Source organism: Felis catus, chromosome A2 (assembly GCF_018350175.1).
Source record: "Felis catus isolate Fca126 chromosome A2, F.catus_Fca126_mat1.0, whole genome shotgun sequence".
Classification (NCBI taxonomy): domain Eukaryota; kingdom Metazoa; phylum Chordata; class Mammalia; order Carnivora; family Felidae; genus Felis; species Felis catus.
The window spans coordinates 152,229,990-152,255,083 of record NC_058369.1 but is presented as its reverse complement, the minus strand read 5'-3'; the positions used below and the strand labels follow the sequence as shown (position 1 = coordinate 152,255,083).

Here is a 25,094-nt window from a genome sequence, read left to right as displayed (position 1 = left end):
CTCTAGGAGCCAACAGTGACCCCCGTTGTCATCCAGCAAGGAAACAGGGACTTCAGTCCGACAAAAAACCGAATCCTGCCAACAACTGGAATAAACTTGGAACAGCGCCTCTCACCCCAGAGGGGCCCGCATCCCTGTCAACACCTTGATATCAGCTTTGTGAGACCTCGAGCAGAGAACTCAGTTATGTGGTGCTCAGCCTGCTGCCCTCCAGAAACTTCAAGATAATAAATGGGTGTTGTTTTCAGCCACTAAATTTGTAGTCATTTGTGATGTAGCACTCAAAAACTAATACAAAGCATTCTTATTACGGACCTTGCAGGACAGGCTTATATAAACTCAAATTTCTGCAGAAAACAATGAGAAGGGACCCCTCCCGCAGAATCCAGACTAAGTCAATTCCATAGGGCGGAGCCAAGCCTGCTAAGGACGCCCTGCTGAATCTGAACATGGAACACAGGCATGCCATCTGGCAGGGCAGAGTGAGCATTCCCTCAAGTAGCGATTCTCGTGCAAAATTTGGAGAGGGACGATTCTCCTCCCCAATCAGTTGTGGACCGACACTTTTGTAAAATACAATAAGCACAAATGAGTAGAAAAATAAAACTTTTTTTAAAGGGCATTCAAAAGTCTAGTCTCAATTGTTTATTGTTCAACGGACATAAGGTTACTCTGTCAAAATGCCCTCGGCTTCTGTGCCTGGAATGGATGAATAGCTAGTTCCCACAAAGATAACATGCGACATTCAGAAAGGGCTGTGCCTAATATCAGACGGGTATTTTCCAACTTTGGAGTTCGCCGGTCGTTTTCTAGTTTGGTATAGACAGTCCCCTGAACTTGAAATAAAAAAATATACTGGTTTAAAAAGCATGGGATCCTGGCAAGTTGGTTAACCCTTGCCAAACCTCATTTCTCTTATTTGTAAAAACGGCAATAATATTCATAATCTGTCTAACACGGTTGTGAAAGCTAACGAGGTAACATGTATGTATGTGTTTTGTCAGCTGTTAAGCACTCCACACACGTATGAATTAATAGTATCATCGTTCTTCTGTTCTCCGTCAGTAACTCATTCCAGCATGCCCTGAACGGAGGGGAAGTGAGAAAAATCTGACCACGTGTTCTAAATGACTCGATTTTACTGTTACTAGTGGTTTCTGGGAATGAATGGGAACTGACGCGTGTGTAAATTGCAGATGCTGCAAGGATCTCTCTGGCACATTAATAATAGGCTCCCTGTGTGCATCTGGGTTACGAGTAGCGTGCTCTTAATTAATACCATAACCTGAAATAACGGTCATTGAATTCCGCTCTCTAATCATGGCCTCTGTTCCGCAGTTGTCCCAGGGGTACGCGAGGCAGGGCTGGTACTCAAATAACTCCCACCACCCTGTCAAGTACCGTCTGTGAGCATTGTAGAACACACGCGGCCGCATAACACACACGACTTCTAGAAACAGAACGGGGAAGGAAGGCAGCAGCACTGGGCTTTACAACAGCAATGCCAGCTCCGTAACAGAGCCCTGCTCAGTGAGAGTGCCCCACTGGTGCACTTACATTACACACAAATAGAGTAACAACTTTAGATTACTGCTAGTGTTTTCCTTTGCTCTCATAAGGTTGGGATGTTCTTCTCAGTGGTTCTCTCCTCCTTCTCCCTTCCTAAGAATCACTTTAAAATAGATTTACTACGAGACAGTCTCATTTTTATTCTGGAATTAAGAGGCAGGAACAATAGTGTGGCCTCCTGGCTGGTTTTTGTCTTGTTTTGTTTGTTTGTCTGTTTGTCCCTTGATGGAAATAAATTATTCCTTTCAATATATGTTCCAATTCACTACCCACTGCATTTCTTTTTCATTTTTATGAGTAAAAATACAAAAACATCCCTCAGACAGAGGAGGCAGAGTCTCTAGTGACTGACTCACCATGTAGCACTTCTGTGTATTTATTACAGCCTCAGTACCATACTACACTCATGCCTTCTGTATTATCCAAACAGTGTCTTACTGGACCTTTATTATGGACCCTGAGTACATTTTGGGTGTGGGGGAGATCAAGAAATAGTGTCTTTCATCTAGTGAGAAAGCACATTCCTTAGACACCGGGGCTACAATCTGTGGGTGACCTACATTCAATAAACAGGTCTTATGGGCATGTTTTCGTGCAAAGATCAGTGGAGTGTTCCCTAATGCGCAGGTCCACTGAATTGCAGGTGTTGACAGTGACCTCCACTCACTGCAAGGAAATGTCTCTCCAAACTGGTACAACCTAGTGGCCACTGGATTCCATGGTAGGATTAAGTGGGACCAGAACTCATACAAGTGGCAAAATAGGAAAAATATTAATAATAAGAATGATGACCGATGGCATTTCAAGGTAAGTTTGAGTGTGCATCATGGAGTGAGGGCAATGAACAAAGAATCCAAAGTTTCTCTGAGCTTTCTCAGCTTTTCTGAACTCTCCACAGCTTCTCAAATGAGAGCTTCTTTTCTTGTCCAAATTCCTATTCTTCTCATCTACTCAGGATTTCATCTTATTCAAGTGAATCATGGGGCAACCATTATTAGAGGAATAATTTGAACCCTGGCCTTCTACACCCAATTTGACAAGAGATCTTGGCTCAGTTTTCTCAAATGTGTTCATTGAGATTCTGGCACATTAGTAAAACTCTATTTCTGTATTTAAAAAAATTTTAACAATATAGACATACCTCTCCCAAGCACTTTCTATAGGTCTTAGAAAGGCCTTCCAAACAATGCATCTTGTCAAAGTGTGTTGTCCATGGCCACTAGGAGGGGAGGACTAAGCTGAGTAAGAAGTCAAGGATATGCAAGGTTCTACCATCCATGGAACTGAATTAGGGGAAAAGCACATGAGAACAGCGTATTACAAGGTGGCACCAAGAACAACAGGCACAATAAAGGGTAGAAACAAAAACTGAAAATAGGAAAGACACTTGGATTGCACATGGGCGGCCTGAAGATTCAGCTGGAAGGACTGATTTCATGACACTGTCCTGGCTCTCCTCCCCTTATTCTGTGACCTGTCACCTGTTTTGTGGTCCAAAGGCTTCCTGGGTCAGCAGGACTTGTGTGAGTTCAAACACATAGGAGGAACCGTTGATGAAAGCTGGTGATTGTGATTGTACGGAGACTTGGGGGTAACTGTCTGCAAATGACGCCTTTCTCTAGGCACACAGTCCCAAGCTGAATCCCTGAGATTGCAACCCCTCCATTTCTGTCTGATTCTGAAGATCCTAGGGATTCACTGACTTCTCAGTCCCACGTTCTTCTCCTTTTGTAGACACTGCTCTATGATTCTCGGTTTGGTCTTGCATTCCTCTGTTCTCAAGTTAGTTCTCTGCCTGGCTGTCATAACCCTTTCCCGGAATTCCTTGTCTTTTTTTATTTAATTTTGTTGGACCAGTGGCTACCCTCTTGACTCTTCATCCGTGTTGCATGAACAAGTCCAGCTTATCCTTCCGTCAGCCCTTTCTGTTGACATCTCTCTGCTGTCTCACGTACAACTGGATAAAAATATCAGTAGCTTCTGCCAGCTTCAGTTCCAACAAGACTCCAGGTTCTGCGTGGGGACACTATCAAGTAAGAGTGATCAGGTGGTCTTGCTAAACTTTCCATTGAGGCAGTGTAAATTAAGTGTATAAAACTCTCTCCAGGAGAAAAGCAGTTGGAAGTTACAAGCGGCATTTTGCTTATTGAGTTTACTGAGGAAGAAGTAAAATAATGAGGAGGGAAGGTTTGGAGTATATACAGAAAGGGGTTATCATAACAGTGTTGATGTATAAAAATGTACCACATTGTGAAAGGTCTTAAAACAACAAAATATGATGAATTGTTGGCAGGATAATTTCATTGAAGGAAACAGGATGAAGATTCTTAGGAAGAAGCTACAGGTACACCCATTTGTCTTGATGAAAGGGATAACTTCATTTGTGTTGTTTTAAAATGGAATAGCTTTTGGCGCACCTGGGTTAGCTCAGATCATGATCTTACGGTTCGTGGGTTCGAGCCCCACGTCAGGCTCTGTGCTGACAGCTCAGAGCCTGGAGCCTGCTTCGGATTCTCTGTCTCCATCTCTCTGTGCCCCTCCCCGACTCACATTCTGTCTCTCTCTCTCTCTCTCTCAAAATAAATAAACACTAAAGAAATAAATAAAATGGAATAGCTTTTATGTGCTTGCGAAGCCCCTTTCAGTGGAAATATGTAAGTGTTGACCAGTAATAGTTACAAGTAGGTGATACAAAAGAATATCCTGCCCGAGAGATTTTGTAACATGACATTTCCCCAGCTTCCCTGAGGTATTGTTTATATAAAATGAAATTCATCCATTTTGAGCGAATAGCTAGGTGAATAAGTCAGAGCCAAAATCGTAACACATAATAATGAGCTGTAAGTCTGTCATTGACATCCTTTATCAGATTGCAGAAGTTTCCTTCTAGTTCTAGCTTGCTAGGAGTTGTTATCAAAAATGGAAGTTGAACTTGTTCAGATGCATTTTTGCACCTATTGGGAGTAGCATATATTTTCTCCTTTTTTAGTCTGTTAAGCTAGTGAGTTGCATTGATGGGGCCTTTGAATAATAAACTCTGGCATTCCTAGGATATATTCTGCATGATCATAATTTTATTGTATTTTTAATATATTATTAGACTCAATTTATTACATTTTTTTGCATTTATGCTCGTGAGGGATATTTATCTGTACTTTTCTTATGATGTCTATGTAATCTTGGTATCAGGGTAATATTGGTTTTCTGGAATCAGTTGAGAGGTGTTATGGACTGGATGTTTGTGTCCCCCTCCAATTCATATGTTGAAGCCCAAACCCCCAGTGTGATGGTATTTGGAAATGGGGTCTGTGGGAGGTAATTAGAGGTAGGGCCCTCATGTTGAAATTCATGCCCTCACAGGAAAAGATACCAGAGATAATGCGTTAGTGTGTGCCCTTTTTCTTTGCAGCCCCCCACCCCCCATGCATGCACAAAGAAGTCATGTGAGCACACAATGAGATGCTGACCACCTACAAGCCAAGAGAAGAGAACTCAGGATGAATCCTGCCTTGCCAGCACCTTGACCTTGGACTTTCAGCATCTAGACCTATGAAAAATAAATGTCTGTTGTTTAAGCCATCCGGTCTATGGTGGGGTTTTTTGTTTTGTTTTGTTTTGTTTTGTTTTGTTTTGTTTTGTTTTGTTTTGTTTTGTTTTACAGTAGCCTGAGCAGACTAAGACAGGGGGCATCCTGTCACTTCAGCTTTCTGGAAGAGTTTAGTTCATATACAATGAATAGTTCTTCTTGAAATGATTGGTTGACTTCCCCATTGAAGCCATCTAGGCCTGGAGTTTTCCTTATGAAAAAGTTTTTAAGTACAAGTTTACTTCTTTTCTTTCTTCTCCCCCTTCTAATGTGACTTCCATTTCTATCACAAATAGTTTTTATTGCTTTCATTATCTCCTCCTGAGCTTTGAAAGCTAAATTTTTGGAGTGCCTGGGTGGCTCAGTCAGTTGAGCATCCAACACTGGCTCAGGTCATGATCTCACAATTTGTGAGTTTGAGCCCCACGTCAGGCTCTGTGCTGACAGCTCAGATCCTGAAGCCTGTTTCGGATTCCATGTCTCCCTCTCTCTCTTCCCCTCCTCAGCTCTCTCTCTCTCTCTCAAAATAAACATTCAGAAAAAGAAAGCTAAATTTTTATCTATTTCATGTTATTTGAAAGCTCGTGTTTGTTGATTCTTTTTTTTTCCCCAGAGGCAATGGTTGATTCCTTAATTTTTTAAATAATTCAATATCATAAGCAAATTCTTTTAATTTGTGAAAAACTGCTGGTCTACACTCCTCAGCTGCCTAGCAATATCCTCTTTTTTGGGGGTATATTTCTTTTTTTCTTTTATTCTGAGTCTGATGGGCACACAAGATCATCCATTTTGGGTTTCTCCTCACCTCTAAATGAAGGTTGTCCTTTGTGAGGGAGGGTTCTAGAAGTTCAGTGGTAGGGAACAGGGAGACTCTGGCATTTTAGAACACACAGTCATTCTTAATCTCATGTTGCTTCAGACACACCACTGCTCCAGGCCAGCAAGAATGTTTTTCTGGTTTAGGGTGAAGCCACTCATTTAGTAAGTATTTTGCATGATGACTTAGCATTGATTTACCATCTCCTGACCAAGATCAGGAGAACTTCCTGAACTCAGAACCGCCTCCCTCTCATTGATTGTTCTGTTTGGCCACAGTATTAGTTCCCTAAGATTAACCTCCAACAAGGTTACATCTGCAGGTTTCTGTTTGTTCCTCTCCTTCCTCTGCTAATAAGCTGTGTTAATAAGAACTTAGCAGCTAGCTTGCCCTTCTAAGCAAGGAATACATGACTTGGGCATTTGTTGCTATCACATTCTTTAAGTATTTGCTGATCATTTATTACCACTCTTATGGTGCAAAAGGGGCACCGAATCTCGCCAACACAGCCAGAACTTGCTTTCCTACCTCTTGCCAAGGTCTGTACTTAAGGTGGAAACTTTGGTGAGGAAGCAGGCAGAGGTAATAAACCAATTCAAAATCTGAGCTGAGGTTGAGCTTGTGTATGAGGACCGGCAACAAGGCCAGTGGACAGGGAACACAGAATGTGCTCTGCAGGCAGGCGGAGACCGCCGAGGCCTGCTCAGGGTCCTCTCCTGGTGTCTCCGGCAGCTCCGTCTGATTTTCACAGCAACTCACCGCCATGCTTGGTACCGGTGTCGGCTTTCTGGCTTTCTTTTTTAAAGCTGTGGTGTCCGATCTAGTGCCCAGCTTTTCCCCTGCAAGCCGACACCTCTGATCCATTCTGTACCAACCCCAGTTTGAAGCTTCGTCCTTCCACGATTCCTTCTCTTATGGTTTGTACTGTGTCTTTTGAAGGAAAAAAAATACAAAATTTTGTTTCTGGTTTGTTTTCGTTTTTTTTTTTTTTTTTTGAGAAATCCAATTCCAGGTGGTCTCCAGTTAAAGGCAGAAAACGTCAGCTTGATTGTCCCTGCCTCTAGATTTGCTAGCAATTTTCCTTAGAATTTACCACTTTTCTGAGTCTGATCATATCAGTGTAGCAGAGCTGATCAGATGTGGTGATGCTGACCCAAGCTAACAAATCTCACACAAAGTATAAAAGCAGAATGCTGACTTAATAAATTTCACCGGGAGTTATGACCATAAAGGGACAGAATGTTCACATCTCCATAGCTGGTGCCTTTGTTTTTCCTCGTGTGCAAGCTAAATAGAAAGATAATTTATTAGAGGACAATTCAGTAAGGATGAATCAAAATAAAATGAGTCAGTGTGATGTTGAGACTGTTTGGTTATTATCACGCCTAATGCCTTGATGTTCCCATCTCTACAATAGGACCCCATCTATCAGAGAGACCAAATGCTCCTGTTAGCCTCGGGGTTCCAGGATGGTCAGAACTAGAACAATCTCAGCCAACATTTGCATCTAATTCTTTTTCCCCATGCTCTTCAGCTGAAAAAAAAATACGGATAGTAGACATGATAATTTCTCATGTTCTTTTCTTCCTCCAGGAATGTGGTAATATTGTACCGTCTCACCTGTGGGCATCAGACATAAGCATATGGTTTCCTTTAGCCAATTAGTTGAGAATGAAGACCGTTAAGAGCCAGAATGTGGCTTGCAACCTTCTCCTTCCCCTGCCAGAGTGATTAATGATGCCTTCTTCATCCTGTGTCTCCAAGTGAGAATGATGTGAAGAGTCTCAAACAAACCCACATCATAAGCAAGGCATAAAACTTCCTCATTTTAAACCACTAATATTTGGGGATTGTTTGTTACCATGGCAAAATGAGGCTCATGTTGATGGATACAGATACTGGTACCCTGTCATAGGGAGTGCTATAAAACAAACTTACATATGTGGTATCGGCTTCGTGGGTTATATGGCAGATAGTGAGGTCAATTTATCACAGACTGGAAGAGGGAGGGTCAGTATTACTCAGTGGCTGAATTCTTGTTAAAGGAACAACTACTTAGCAGGTATGATGAGGCGTTCATACAGGCTCTGGGTATCCATGGCTAAGTAGAGAAAGAGAAAGAGGTAAGGGGAAGAGAAAGCCAAGAAATATACAGTAAGACATGTGACACAAAAGAAACCCGGGTGTGGTCGTTGCTCACAGAGCTGACTGCAATGAGACAGAAAAGCCAAAAATACGTTTTAGAAAACTGTGCTGCAAAAAAGAATCAACAGCCTAGACTAAAATAAATCACGACAATTTGATACTTACAAAGATCCTGGGGCTTCCAACTGTATACAGGCAAGAAGTGAGCTGACAGAGCTGCTCAGTTTCCAGGAAGATATCTTGCCAATGTCCCACTCAGATATAGCCAAGGAGGATCATGTAAAACAAACAAAAGAACTACACAGAGTGTGAATTTAGGGAGAAAACTGGACAAGTTAGCTACTCCCAAGGAGGAAAACTAGACCTTATTTAAGAATCATTCCCTGCCAGGAATTGGGGGGAATCCTTACTAGGTTTTTGCAGAAGTTTTTCAGAACTGCTACAGAGAAGACTATGTTATGTGGGACAACTGTATACTATGTGGTCCCAGTTCTTCCTCTCCAAGATTATCTCCTGCAGCTATCTGTCCTGGTTCCATTACTGCATATTGGATTTTGGAGAAGCTCATAGACCTTCAAATTCAAGAAGAGCCACATCCAGACCTAACATCAAGATACTGTCTAAAACCAACATATTCCTTAGAAACTCTGGGTTGTAGAATTGATGTCACGAGTAGGAAGAACTTTTGCATCGCTTCCCTTGGGTAGGCTGCATATTTTCCATGTGGGTGGGGGAAAAGACTAAATATTTTCTTAGTAGATTGCGAACTATGACAGTCATTAGGGCTGTTTACCCATCTTTTAGTTATTCCCCTTCTGCAAACCTGAGAGGATTGCAATTGCACAATCTTTTGATGAGAGCCATGGCCATTTGACCTGGATTTGGCTGAGAAAACACGAGCAGCTATGATGTGTGTGATGTCCAGAAAAAAGTCTTTAATAGTCAGTGCGTGCTTTGTTATTCCCCTCTCTCCCTGGTGACTGGCCCCGTTCCAGATGGTGAAAGCTCCGTCATCCTATGTGCCCGTGTGACTGATGTGAAATGAGCATGCAGCATAAGCAATAAATGAAACTAGGATGTTTTAGTCACAGTTTAGGAGCATTTTTACATCCTGACCTATACAGCCCCAAACTCGACTAAATAAATTAAACAAAACAGCAAATATTCTAGCCTATTTTCCTCATGATTTCAAGAATCCTAAACGGAATACAGGCAGACCCCCAATGTACTGCATTCTTTTCAAATTGAAGGTCTGTGGCAACCCCGTGTCCAGTGAGTCTATCGGCGCCATTTCCCAACAGTATTTGCTCGTGTTGTGTGTGGCACAGTTTGGTTATTCTCAAAATACTGCAAACTTTTTCATTATTATTATGTTTGTTATGGTGATCTGTGATCGGTGATCACTGAAAGCTCAGATGATGATTTATGTTTTTTTAGTAATAAGGTTTTTTTTAATTAAGCTATGTATATTTTTTAGACATAATGCTATTGTGTATCATGCCAGCATAGTATACAGCACAGTGTATACATGTCAGTATAGTGTAGTGTACAGTATAGTATAGACTAGAGTGTAAACATAGCTTTTATATGCACTGGGAAATCAAAACACTCATTTGACTCATTTTATTGTGATATTCACTTGTTTGCAGTGGTCTGCAGCCAAACCTGCAAAATCTCCAAGGTCTGCCAGTATTAGCAAAGGGAACAATTCTCTCCAAAAATGCACCATAAACAAGTTAGATGCAGCTCAGGAATGCGACAATATTTTAATATAAGAAAATGGGTAAGTGTCATTCACTGCATCAACAGATTGTAGAACGAGCCATATGCTCATCTTAATAGATACAAAAAAAATGTGATGGGGAGTCTGGGTGGCTCAGTCAGTTAAGTGTCTGATTCTTGATTTCAGCTCAGGTCACGGTCTTGCAGTTCATGAGTTCGAGCCCACGTCAGGCTCTGCACTGGCAGCATGGAGCCTGCTTGAGATTCTCTCTCTCCCTCTCTCTCTGCCCCTCCCCCACTCACTAGTGTGCATGTTCTCTCTCTCTAAATAAATAAATAAACTTAAAAAAAGGAAAGAAAAAATCTGATAAAATTCAAGACTCATTCAATAAGGTAAAAACAGCAGGAAACTAATTTAACTTCATATAAGATAACAACAAAACTCCTTATGATATGCACAATTATAAATGGGAAAACAATGGAATCATTCCCTTTAGATTTAAGAACAAGATAGGGATTCCCACTTTTACTGCTGTTTAACAGTACTAGAAATCTGAGATTGGCATAAGATAAATAAAATAAATTAAGGGCATAAAGATTGGAAAAGAAGAAATAAAAGTGGGAAGGGAAGTGGAAGGGAAGAAATAAAAATTACTGCATATGTTACTGTTTTCATAGTTAATTTAAAAGTATAAATTTTCCCATTTAAGGGTGAACATTCAAGTATCCTGTGACCTGGCATTTATACTTTTACCTACTTGCCCAATTGAACTTTAGCATATAGGTACCAGGATACATGTATAAGAATCCATAGTTATCCTATGCATAATAGCAAAAGCCTAGAAAAAGAAATGTCCAGTATCCAATGTTTATAGCAGCACTATCAACAATAGCCAAATTATGGAAACAGCCCAAATGTCCATCAACTGATGAATGGATAAAGAAGATGTGGTATATATATATATATATATATATATATATATATATATATATATATACACACACACACACACACAATGGAATACTACTTGGCAATAAGAAAGAATGAAATCCTGCCATTTGCAATGACATGGATGGCACTGAGGTATTATGCTACGTGAAATAAGTCAGAGAAAGAGAGATATCATATTTTCCCTTATATGGGGAACTTGAAAACTTAACAGAAGACCATGGGGGAAGGGAAGGGGAAAAAATAGTCTCAAAGAGAGGCACGCAAACCATAAGAGACTCTTAAATACAGAGAACAAACTGAGGGTTGATGGGGGGGGGCGTTGGAGGAGAGGGAGAAATGGGTGATGGGCAATGAGGAGGGCACTTGTTGGGATGAGCACTGGGTGCTGTATGAAGCCATGAATCATGGAAATCTACCCCCAAAACCAAGAACACACTGTATACACTGTATGTTAGCCAACTTGACAATAAAATATATTAAAAAAAAGAGAAATTGAAAGAAAATGAATAAGTTTGATACAGTCACCCACTAGAATATTATGCAGGATTGAGAATGAATAAATTCCAGCTACATACATCACAGATAAATTTTAGTTATCTAATGCTGGGTAAAAAAGGTAAGTCTTAGAAGAAACATACAATATGATGTCCTTTATGTAAAGTTTCAAAACTAGCAATAAAAATCTCTACATAAATTAGGATATAAAAAAGTCTAATTGTATGTTAACTAACTGGAATTTAAATAAAAATTTGGAGGGGTGCTTGGGTGGCTCGGTCAGTTGAGCATCTGACTCTTGATCTCAGCTCAAGTCTTGATCTCAGGGTCATGAGTTCAAGCCCCATGATGGACTCTGTGCTGGGCATGAAGCCTACTTAAAAAAAAATATTTTGTTTTTTTTTTTTTAATTTGGAAAAAAGTGAACAAATTAAAAAAAACTCTAAAAGGTCATAAACTCAATATTTGATTGAAGGATATATAAGAAGATGTGTCATTATGAGAGGCCCACATAGGTAGACACAAGTTATTGATAATATTTTAGTTCTTAGTTTGGGCACTGTATTCATAGATGTTCATTATTAAGTAAAAATTCAAACAATACCAATAAAGTTAGAGATCTATGCCTGGACCATTAATTTTAGATATGGAACTAGGGTTATACTGATTTTATTCTGTGCCTGTGTGTACATCTATGCCAAAAATATAATTATTTGTAAATTCAGAGTCAAGTACAATAGAAAATACACACACACACACACACACACACACATATATATATATACATATATATATATATAAAATTAGACTCTAGACAGATGGACAGACACTTATTTTAACTTACACATACAAGTGAATACCAAGAGGTTAACATGCGAGAGGTAATATCTACACCTAAGAGCAGTGGGTTGAAGTCAATGAAATTCTAGAAAGATATTCAAAAAGTAATGATTTATGAAGATGTTGAAGACAACATCAGAAATTGGAAGTGTTCTGTGTACAAACCAATGTTCATCTCTACACAAATTCATGTGTTGCAATTTCTCTACTTCTGTTTGTTTAGCTTATAAAGATACGTGGCCCTCCCAACCTGGGAACTTGTAAAATAACGATCACCGCTGCACAGATGATACATGGCCTCAGAATGGTGTTGTCCAGCCCTGGGATTTCCTTCAAAAGTATTGGCTTACCAGTGCGGGACTCAGAAAGACTACAGTGTGACTTTTTAGTACAAGAAGTTTCATCTAGTCGGAAGGCCTAAGGTAGAAATAATCAGAAATCACCAGGGAAGACTTTTGCTGTCATCATTTACACTGCACTGTTCCAGACTCTTATCAACATATTGTCCCTTTCTGCTTTTACTCTTTTGGTAGAAAATGCCTGCAATCATTTGAAATATAGGCATTTCCCAGCATACATGACTTGGCTTTTACACACAGGCATACACTGATAAAGAAGAGTCTTATATCCACAGTCCTGTTCCATAGTCTCAAGATAACAAGGGTTTTGTAGTTGTTTTGAATTTTTAACCAAGAGTATTTGAGGAGGAAACGACCCAGAAGTATGCCTTTACATTCAGCATTAAAAAAATCACAAGGCACTGGTGCCCTGAGGTATCTACACCACTTTCTTTCTGAAGCATTGTAAGAGAGAGAACAAAAATGAACCTGACATCCAGGTTATAAGTGATAATGCATTCTCACCAGGAATGTAATTTACGGTATTTGGTTCACTAACACATACCCCTTACCACTCTATCTTTTTAACCAGGGAATTCAGTGATTCCGTGTATAACTGGAAATTTCTGACTATTATCACTTTCAGGGTAGTTCATTTTAACTATTTACATTGTGAAGGGCAAATTCTTTTATGATACATTACTTTTCTTTGGATAGGTTCACATTACCCAAGGGTGGTCTTAGCTTCAAAAAGGATAAAAAGCTCAATTTGTTAAAATATCAAATATATTTAAATACATGAATTAATAACACAAATTTAAAAATCTAATTTGTTACCTTTGGAGGATAATAGGGAACCAATTCATTATCTTAAAAACTATAAACAAAGCAAACCAAAGCATTTATCTTGCCTTCCTGGTATGAACATATTGTGATTAAATAGATTAAACATCTTTTATAAAAGTATTTTAATTAGGAAATAAAACAAATTATTAAACTACAGTATCACTATTTTATATCCCCAATGGATTACTGGATCTAAGCATTTATACTCAGCAGCTGCCAATGCCATAAAAACAAAACAACTAGATGTCAAAGTGCTTCCTGAAGAAAAAACACAAAGAACATAACACCTATAGTATCATCAAAGGAACTGACCAAGAGAATGAGCAAGGCAATGGATGTGATAATTTGTCACAATTTTAGATGACTGTGAACATGTGGAAGTGAACCATAACTTGACCCAATCTCAATTTAAAACTCAGCAGAATTTTTATAAAAATTGACAAGATCGAGGCACCTGAGTGGCTCAGTTCGTTGAGCATCTGACTCCTGATTTCGGCTCAGGTCATGATCTCGTGGTTTAAGCCCCATGTCAGGCTCCATGCTGACAGTGCAGAGCCTGCCTGGGATTCTGGGATTCTCTCTCTCTCTCTCTCTCTCTCTCTCTCTCTTCTCTCTCTTGCCTTCTCTCTCTCCTCAGCTCATACACACACTCTCAAAAATAAATGGATGAACTTAAAAAAAAATACTTAGGGGCATCTGGGTGGCTCGGTCAGTTAAGTGTCCACCTTTGGCTCATGTTATGATCTCAGAGTTTGTGAATTTAAGCCCCATGTTGGGCTCTATGCTGACAGCACAGAGTCTGCTTCAGATCCTCTGTCTTCCACTCTCCACTCCTACTCCCCTGCTTGCTCTCTGTCTCTCAAAAATAAACATTTAAAAAAATATTTAAAAAAAGAAATTGACAAGATTATTGCAATATTTATAGGTAAATTTAAAAGACAAAGGATAGGTAAAAATAATTCTTCAACATTTATTTATTTTTGATAGACAGAGACAGCGCACGAGTGGGGGAGGGGCTGAGAGAGAGGGAGACACAGAATCTGAAGCAGGTTCCAGGCTCCGAGCTGTCAGCACAGAGCCTGATACGGGGCTTGAACCCAAGAACTGCAAGATCATGACTTGAGCTGAAGTCGGATGCTTAACTGACTCAGCCACCCAGGAGCCCCAAAAAATAATTCTTAAAAAGAACAAAGTTGGAGAACTTATACTACCTGAGTTCAAGATTTACAATAAAACTAGAATCATCAAGATATATAGATAAATAAAAGAGAACTGATATCTCAAGAGTAAACTCTTTCATTGGTTTCAATTGGTTTCACATAATGTTTTAATGGGGAAAATTGTCTTTTCAATAAATCATGTGCAAATTACTGGTTACCCATAAGGCAAAAATGTCATTAGCACATTATATGACATATGCGCCATGTAGAAAAAGTACTCAAACAGATAAGGGACAAAATGTAAAATCTAAACTATCAAATGTCTAGACTAAACATAATAAGGAAATCTTTGCTACCTTGAGATGAACAAATATTAAGCCAAAGGCACAAATCATTTAAAAAACGTGATATTAGACTTCAACAAAATTAAAACTCTTGAACTTCCAAAAGCATTGTTAAGAAATTGAACTGAAGTCACAGACTGGGAGAAGATATCCATAATAGTTTTGTCTGACTTGTATCCAGGATACATAATTTTTACAACTCAATAAGGAGAATACATATGCTTAATAACAACAAAAATTTTGACAAAGAATTGCAAGGATGCTTCACTGAAAAAGCTACAAAAAACGAACACACAAAAGATGCCTAAAACTTTGTCATCAGACAAACAGAGGTTACAACCACAACAAAATACGATACACGCTCAGTAGAATGGTTTCAATTAAAACGACTGGCAAAGTCAAGTTTGTTGAAGAAGCGCTGCTCTTGAAACTCAAAAATTGCTGGTGGTAATGCAAAATGTTACAGCCATCATGGAATATAGTTTGGCAGATTCTTATAAAGTTGATGATATTTATCCAAGTGAAATAAAAGCATATATTAGACCTGTCATGAATATTCACAGCATCTTTAATCATCATAGCCCCAAACTAGAAGCAATCCAAACTTCTGTGGACAGGTAAATGATAAACCAGTTATAGTTTATCTATACAATGTAATATCATTCAACAGTGGATAATATTGGAACCAAAAAAATGGAATAAATTACCAACATGTACAATTAGTCGGATGAGTCTCAAAACATTATGCCCAGTTTAAAAAACTACACACAAAAGAGTTGAAATTGTTTTCATTTGTTTGAAGTAAATTCAAAGGATAAAACACATTTACGGTGATAGAATGCTGATTAGTGGTTTTCTTAGGCATTGGTAGGGACAGGGATAATGGTAAGGGAGAAAGAAGAAAATGTTTTGTAGCCTCAGTACAGTTGATTTTAAAATAATTTAACTTGAGGACACCTGGGTAGCTCGGTCAGTTAAGCATCTGACTCTTGATTTTGGCTCAGGTTGTGGTCTCATGGCTGTGAGACTGAGCCCCACAATGGGCTCTGCACTGAGTGTGGAGCCTGCTTTGGATTCTCTCTCTCCCTCTCTCTCTCTGCCCCACTGCCCCCTCTCTCTAAAATAAAAATAAAATAAAATAATTAAATTTTGAAACTCTTAAGGCAGGAAACAGTTCAGCATTTTATTTTTCCTGGTTGTCACAAACAACTTGTTACTGTGGCCCTACTTTAAAAAATAATAACTAACAAGTATCAATTGCTAAATATTTATCAGGTATATTCTACGCCTGCACTCCAAGATAAAAATCCCTATATTGGTAACAATGAAGCTGTAAATCTCAGTAGCTTAAGACAGGAAATGTAGGTTGGGCACTTCTCTTGGTCAGTTCACTTCCAAATAGTGGCTCTAGTATGCATACTCTTTCTAATTTGTCATGTCACCAACTCAGAATCATAAAATTTCTGTCATAAAGGATGGCGGGCAGAAAGAGAGAGTCAAGGATCTGGCAGGAGAATTTCCAGATGGACCTTAAAGAGGGGACACTGCTATTCCTCAAATCATAATGCAGAAGAATCACCTTGAGAAAATTTTACAATCTCCACATGTCATTGACTCCAGGTAGTTATGTGGCCAAAATCAAACGCTAGGAGGAACCTGGAAATTTCGGTTTCGGTGTTTGTAGGAATACGATGGAGACTGATGAGTCGTAACTGTCCACTCCTTGCCACACATGCTTTACCTAATATCAAGTCTCATATATATAAGTCAGAGTGATTAAAACATTGTGGTACATGTATAGGAAAAGAGTTTAGTTGAGAATTCAGAAACAGATCCATACATATAAACAAATAAGAGTAAAGCCATATCAAATCATAAGTGAAAGAACAGACTCTTCAAGAAGTAATTAATGAGGTACGTATGGGGAAAAAAATTCAGTTCCTTCCATCATAAAAAAAAATCCCCAATGGGTTACACGTTTAAATAATAAAAACAATATTATAAAATTTTGGTAGAAAAAATATAGGATATCCTTATGATACTAGGGTAGTAAACAATTTTTTAAACAAATGGTAAAGGCTTAAGACAAAAGCAAGAAAGACTGAAAGGCAAGCCACACAGAGGAAAAGTTGAGACAAGCCCTGGTTTCGAATAATGTATGTGCACCAAGTACAAAGAAACACCAAGGATTAGAATCCAGAGTATTTAAAACTTAGTCACCATTGAGAAAAACACAAGACATTAAGTAGAAAACTTGACCCAGGATAAAAATAAGTAACAGTGACCGAGAAACTTATGAAAAGGCATCTAACCTCTCTAACCGTCAAGAAAATTAAAGCACAGCCCTGTATCATTTCTTACATATTCTATTGGTAAAAGCTCCAAATCTAAAGCATTATGGGGATGTAGGGAAATCATTCCAGTTGCTCACTGCTGGGAAAAGTCGCTCAGTGGTAATTAAAAGTAAAAATTAACTTACCTGTACTTGTAAGTGCAATCTGATACAAACACTTGTATATTTGCATACAGAGGTACGTACAAGAAAATTTATTGCTTTGTTACTTGTAATTGAGAAAATTGTTGAAAATATAAATATGTAATAACAGGGGAGGCAACATTTACTATGTAAGTATGAATTGTTATTCAAGTATTTAAAGAAATGAACTAAATAAATAGATGTGAAAAGCCAAGTTGTAAAAGAACATGCACAGAATAAAAGTTTACAAATATGCAAAGACACAGACAACACGATATTTTATAATTTTCACTAGTACCTATATATGCATATAAATGTATGGGAACTATTCTGGAAGATTACACAACAAAACAGCCTCATTCCAATGACTGAAATATCAGGATTGGGAGGGGTTTAACCGGGACTGCAACATTGTTAGTTTAAAATTTTAAAGAGAGGGGTGCCTGGGTGGCTCAGTCAGTTGAGCTTCCGACTTCGGCTCAGGTCATGATCTCACAGTTTGTGAGTTCAAGCCCCGCGTCGGACTCTGTGCTGACTGATTGCTCAGAGCCTGGAGCCTGCTTCAGATTCTGTCTCCTTCTCTCTCTGCCCCTCCCCTACTCACGCTTTGTCTCACTTGTTTCTCAAAAATAAATAAAAATGTAAAATAAAATAAAATTTTAAAGAGAGTAAATGTACTATTTGTGGGGACTAAAAAATGAAACACTAACAATACTAACAATCAGAGTAGAAATATACCAACATGTTAATAGTGTGCACTGGGTGGTTAAACTGTGATTGTGTTTTATTGTCTTTGCTCCTTTCAGTGGATCTCTTGTGTTTCTTGGGAACATATTTTCATATTAAAAATTTTAAATAATATGAAACATTGTAAAAAAAGGAAATCATGATGCATGCATAAAAGGGGCTACTATCCCATTAAAGTTAGATGAGTTTCCTTGAAATGAAAAGTTTTTCACATTGACTGCGTGAGCAACCAGGAGCAGGCTGCAGAATGCAACATCATCTTAGTTAAAGGTTATTATTTAGCTAGCTTAAGTGATGGAGAATTTATTGTAAGGGCTCACATCTCACAGACATACACAAGAATCAGAAGCAAGCCTTGTGGGAAACAACGATGAGCAAATAAAGTTTATGAGGGATCTAAGCTGCCATTCTTTTCCTGTCTCTCCTATTTGCATGAAAATGAAAGACATAAGAAGGAAAGTAGAAAGAAATGGGTGGGGGAGAGAAAGGATTTATAAATGCATTCATTTATCCATTCCTGGAAAAAAGGTGAAGGAAAGAATAAATTAAGGAAGGAAGCAAAGAAGGAAAGAACACAGGGTTAAAATAGTGGGGAATCACTGGCCAACATTATTTCTCTTTACAAAATGGAAAATCCCGTAACTTATTTCAAGACCATATGATCCTGGAATAAAAAAAAAATGATACGTTATCATTTCCCCTGAATCTTTCAGAAAATAAGATCACCATTCTGGGTTATAAGCATCCCTGGGAGGAAACAAGGGGTTTCAGGAGCTAGCCTTAAGCTAGCTCACTGTTTCCTGTGATAAACAATCCCCCACAAAATCATTCACTATATGAACTACTCCACAGAAAGGGCACTTCAGAATGTAAGCTCTGAACCAAAAGACTGTACCTGGTTGGCTTCTTGGAGTTCTTTCTTTTCCAGCTAAAACTGACAGTGGTCAAGTGTACCAGACCAAGGACATTTAGGAGACACCACCCGGCATGCAATGTCCAACTGCTCAGAGATGCTCAACTGCATTTTCAGGTGCTATTTTCCATTCTGCTTCTTCATGACTCTGGCAGCCTCTTGTCCTATGAATTAATTTTGCAAGTCTAGCTAGTTAGGACTCACCACTTTCATTGTTGTCATGGAGTTTGGGGTACATCATTCATGTCAGAACCCTCTCTACGTCTTTTGTAAAGAATACAACATACAATTTTATGCAAAATAATCTCACTCAGTCTTCACGAATAATTCAGAAGCATAAGCCTCTAAAAAGAAAATTACATAAACATAAAATTTTCAATTATGTTTGGATTTAATGACACATAAGCCTCGACACCTTTCTGGGCAGATCTATTCCTCAATGCACTATGACTTTAATCTGAAGTTTATTTCAAACAAAAAAGTAGCTGCTACTGTTAAATGCTTTCCTCAAAATTCTACTATGAAATATGGAAATAATAATAAATATCCAATTCTCTGCATTCTCTACACTCTAACTATATGTAGTTATATATCTATATAGATGGAGATATATAGAGAGATACATAGATATCTATGTATCCCTGTATATATTGTAAATGTGGATCTGAGTCTATACAACTTTTTTCTTTTCCTCATGGACTGATACTTTATTTTGATTTTTTAAAATATGAAGTTTACTTTCAAATTGGTTTCCATACAACACCCAGTGCTCATCCTAATAGGTGCCCTCCTCAATGCCCATCACTCACTATCCCCTTCCTCCCACCCTCCCATCAACCCTCAGTTTATTCTCAGTTTTTACGAACATGAGAATGATCTGGAGACCAAGCAATGAATATCCATTCATATCCCTGGGCATTCTGAGCATCTAACCTGAATAATATATAGCACGGTTGTTTGTCCTCCAATAGGGGTAAAACAAAGGTATCATAATCCTTATCCCAGGAATCTGAAGGCTGACTACATGAGCCAATCACAAGTTTCTCATTTTCAATAGATATTTTTAGAAGTCTGTATTTTCCATTTCTTGCTCTTGCAAAGGTATCTTTAACATCTTCACTTGCTTGGATGCCGGTCTGATGGGACATGGCGGTGGCCGCGGGCTCCCGGCTCCGAATCTAAGTCTATTCTCAGTTTTTAAGAGTCTCTTGTGGTTTGGCTCCCTCCCTCTCTAACTTTTTTTTTTATACAGCTTCTAAAGGAAAGCTTTTCCTACAGATTTCAGTATTCTCTGGATGAAAATTCTGCTCAGGTTTTCCAAGCATAACCCTGCATTTCAAGCACTAGAATTTGATAGTAAACTCTTAGCTACAATTAAAAATTAATTGTAAATGGGTGTACTCTTTAAGGAACAAAATCAGGGCAATGATGCTGTGTTTTAAAATTAGGTAAAACGCTTGCTTCCCTTTCCCTCTGTACCAAAGACCAAAGACACTGCTCTTTACCTTTTAAATTCTGGAAAAATCCAGCCATTAAAATGGTAATGTCTTACAGAGCACGGCCTTTCATATATCCTTTCTAAGCACACATGTAAGAGCTATTACTCTCAACCCAGATTAAAAATAAAATCTCACAAAAACTATAATAAATCAAAATATACCATATTACCAGGCTCACAACAGAAGACTGTATTTTTTAAATTCCCACCAAAACAATCTCAGTGATTCTTAGCATTCATAGGATTTGAGAGAATTTCTTAGAAGAGCACTTGGAGATCATATTACAGAAAAAAATAATATAACTGGAGGGACATACAAATATCCATGGGGGAGATGAGACTCCAAAACAAAACAAAACAAATCAAAAATTAACTACGGCAAGAAACCCAAACAGCTGATAGAGGCTGGGACCCTACCCTCATATTTGTTAATCCAGTGCATAGTAAATATTCAATCTCCACATGTATTCAGTACCTCACAATATATAGGGCACTGTGACATGCACTGGGAAAGATTGAAAAGTATAGCATATCCCCATGTCCTCACAAAGCCTGTATTCCTCTGGCAGAAGCTCCATAAATATTTGATGAACACATGTTACCCGTGAAGAAATGAATGAATAAATGAATGAGTAAATCAATGATTAGTCTGTAAGAAAGCCTTTATATAGAAAGTGATCGTTTGAAACAGTCATCTTAGAGCAAAACATTTAGACAATATCTCTGAAATTACTGATAATCATTGTGTGAACTGAATGTTTCAGTTTTATTGGATTTGATTACAAATGTAAATATCTACTGATTGTCAGAAACCATGACAACAAATACTCTGCTTATTCGGCACATTACTGAACTCCCTAAACTAAGAATAGGGCCTGGCAATAGCAGGCACTCAAGAAATATTTGTCAGATAGCTATAAAACACAGGCAATACAGCCAATCAAGACATTTTTTTGTTTTGTTTTTAAATACCTTGTCATCAAGCTCTAAGGCCAAGTCATCAAGTCAGTGGTTAAAACCAAAGTACTTTTTGAACTGTAAGGATCCCCAATCCCTATTAAGCAAATGAATAAATTCTGGATTGTAAAATAAAGGCAAAGCAAAGTTGCTTTTCTATTAAAAAAAATCCATTACGGTTGATTCACATGCGTCCAGAAAAAGAGAATGTCAAATATGAGATTTCTGTTCCACCTGACCTCCCCCCAAACTAGATCATTTTCTCTCTCTCTCTCTCTCTCTCTCTCTCTCATCCCACCCCCATTCCCTCCTCCCTTCCTTCTCCAACCCTTCCTCTCTCTCTGTCTCCTCTCTAGTTTTTGATATTCAGGGGCATATGAAGTTAGCTGGAAACAGCAAAAACTCATGTGCAAATTCTTTCTGACATTAACACTTCTCCATCACTCTAAATTAGTATGCATAGTAGCTAATAAGCTATGAAAGTCACTTACCAGCAACAATGCAATCTTTGAATACTAATCTGAATGGGTACCAGCCATAAAGGAAAGACAGCTACCCTGATTGGATGAGGCTAATCAGGGAGCCTTCGGCAAAACAAGTAACAGATTCTCATCTTCATGCATCTCCTCCACCCTGCTTTGACTCACCTCTCCCTCTTTCTTTACATTTCATTCAAGTAGAAGAATTACCATCAATTTATGAAGAGAATTCTCTATGCAATTCTGATATTCCTGCTCCTTCACATAGCTATCCTGTAATTGCGATATATGCATAATTTGTCTATTAGTAGAACAACCATATTTGGCTCCCCTCCCACCCCCTTTAAATTAATAAGTTGCTCTTTCAGGGACCTAAGATAACATACAGTATGTTGTGTTTTGTTTTTTTTTTTTTTTTCATTCGTCTGTTTGGAAACCCAATTCCTACATCCTCAATAGATTAGATACGGTGGGTCTCAAACCTGACTACAAAATAAAATTCCCTCTGAAGACTTAAAATAATACTGAATCCTCGGTTTCACCTCAGAACAACGGAATCTGAACCTCTGAGAATGTGGCGTAGCCTCTGTATTTTTTTTTTTTTAAGCACCCTGGGTACTTGAAGCACAGTAGGAACTTTAGCCTTTAGCTGTGGTTATTAGTTCAGGTCTTGTAGACATATTTACATTTGTGAACCTTTTTAAGACCATAAACATCAGGCTGGTCCCATAATTAGACCAGATTTATGGATTTGGGATAAGAAAACCACAGAAGTCAGCTTTCCTCTCAGTGCATCAAATCAGAGTGTGATGTTATCAACATGACTGATCACCGATTATATTAACTTGATGACTTGGTTAAGGTGGTGTCTGTTGGGTTTCTCCACGATAAAGTTATTATTATTTGTTCCTTTGCACACTGTATTCTCTGGAATTGAGTCACTAAGTCCAGTCCATACTCAAGAGAAGGGAAATTCACTATTATGTGGAGTTCTCCTGTAAGGATGATTTGTTCCTTCTCCACCATTTATTTATTTCTTTAATTGCTTATTTTTATCAGTATGGAATCATGGATATTTATTTTAGTTTGGAGAATTTAATACAATCTTATTGTTATTTATTTGGTTGCTCAGATTGTTTCAGTTTGGGCCACCGGAAACATTTGAAGTTGGCTCCTGTATCAATTTGATAAGCTCCGTTTTTTTTTTTTTTTGTTTTGGGTGGGCATTTTCTTACTTTTTGGCATTACAAGAATCTCTAGGTTCATCTTATATTTTCCAGGCCCCAGTCCTAGGATCTTCCATGTCTTCAAGGATCGCTAATTGCTTTGATCAGAATATGGTCTTTAGAAGCCAAGATCTGAATAGTAGGTGTCCTCATTATTACTGGAGTGTCACTAGGGTAAGTTTTAAACTCAGCATTCATATCTAAGTCCTGCCTATTAAACAACTATAAAAATTCTCAGAATCTACACATTAAGGTCAACATAATTATAATTATGAAGCACAAATTCTGTTTCTTAAACTGGTGTTTGGCACCTGGACATTTTGGTGGTCCTGGCTTTTTTTCTTTATTAGTTTAATAAAGATACCATGGCCTGTGTGGTTCTCGCCAGACACAGTGGATGCTGCTCACTATCTGTATTTGAAAATGATAATCATATAGCCCCAGAAAAATATTGTTTATGTGAATGACCTTCTTTAGCCCTTTTAGTGGTCCTCAAAGTTGACAGACATCATCCAATTTCCTGAGCACCCGACAGCTGACAGCTGAGATATTTACCCCACCTCTCACATCAACTCTCAACAGCACCACATTTTAGTGATTAGGTTTTTAAATCATTTATCCCTTTTTTGTTTGTTTGTGTCAAAGCCTGAAGTGTTCAACAAACAGCAGCTGTTTCTAGTTAGGGCTTTCATAAGAGGCTTGACAGATTTAGATACGGGTTAGTTTTAGTCAGGGCAGGGTTTGGAGCTTATACTCCAACCGTGAGTAGAACTCAGTATCAGAAACTGATATTAAATCACGAGCATGAAATCTCACCATAGCAACAATACAAGTACTTGAGAGAAAAAGGAAACAATAAGCGCAAGCCTTGTGAAGCCTTCAGGTCCAGCATAATTGTGCTATCAGAGAACTTCATTAAATACCCATAGCAAGTCAAAAGCAAGAATCACACAAAGTAGAAGTGATTATTAGTTCTCACTCTAGAGTCTTCATGCCCACTCTCCCTCTTCCCAATGACGCCACATGGAAAACAGATTAAGTAGGAATATAAAGTAGAAGCTCTCCGGAAAACAAGATGTCCAAAGACAAAATGCCATTTTTCTTGGTGTGTGACAAATAGCGACTGTGATGAACCACTTATATGTTATTCAGTGATCTTTGTTTCAGTTGTTTGGAGAAAGCCAAACTACAATGGGCTATGAATGCCAGTCAGAAGTGTTTATACTCATCTGTGTAACTGTGAGATGGAGGTGCATGCATCCACCTACAAACTTCAGAAAAGGCTGCAAGCCAGAACTGAGTCTTCAAGAGCCAATGGACATGCAAAGAGTACAAACAAAATGTATGAAATGGAACTGAAATGCTCAGTCATTTCCCACAGGAATGGAACTTCGATCTTGGAAATATAAAACCCTGAAAACAAGGAAGAATTGTTTTTAAATATGAGATTTTTAATTCCACTTGATCTACAGTGTCTAGGAGCTCTGGAAATACTTGTTCCCTGAAGGGTAAACATGGGCGCTTTCTAATTATTTACTGGAAATGCTTCCAGGACTTTATCTATGGTTTTAAAGTCTTTACTGTGGCATGACAAGCAGAGACAGATTGTAAACACACACACACACACACACACACACACACACACACACACTTATAAAAGTGATTCATCTTCTCCTGCTGAGAAGACAATTAGTGTCATGAAGAATCTTTTAGTCCAGAATCAAAATGCTCTCATTAAAAACAAACCAACAAGAAGAAAAATCTCTAATCTCATTATACTATTACCAGAAGGAACAGTCCACTTCTAGCCCTTTTTGTCCTAGTTCTTTCCTGTTGCAGTGAAAAGATGGGTTTTGCTTTAACAAAAGTCCTAATAAATGAGAATACAAGATAATCAAAATGAAACAGAGGGGCTTGGTTACTTTTCATAAGGATTTGCTAGGAGTCTTCCCTACTGAGTTCAATTCCCTAGTGTTGCTGGAAT

At 38.4% G+C, this 25,094-nt stretch overlaps 2 long non-coding RNA genes across 7 annotated transcripts in view; one reads left to right on the top strand and one right to left on the bottom strand.

The window, feature by feature from the left end:
* The window catches only part of LOC109497635, a 132,452-nt gene that overhangs the window by 78,148 nt on the left and 29,210 nt on the right, over nucleotides 1-25,094 (bottom strand). For 5 of the 6 annotated variants that reach the window (XR_006594625.1, XR_006594624.1, XR_006594627.1 and 2 more), the window contains 3 exons: nucleotides 8,283-8,414; nucleotides 7,911-8,073; nucleotides 2,711-2,852 (listed from right to left, as the gene is read on the bottom strand). This is a non-coding gene — a long non-coding RNA (uncharacterized LOC109497635). The remainder of the gene's footprint in view (nucleotides 1-2,710; nucleotides 2,853-7,910; nucleotides 8,074-8,282; nucleotides 8,415-25,094) is intronic. The other variant, XR_002740612.2, reaches the window with a different exon arrangement.
* LOC109497631 lies at nucleotides 6,020-12,700 on the top strand. Its single transcript, XR_002153967.3, has 3 exons — nucleotides 6,020-6,136; nucleotides 9,767-9,900; nucleotides 12,350-12,700. It is a non-coding gene; the product is annotated as an uncharacterized LOC109497631 (long non-coding RNA).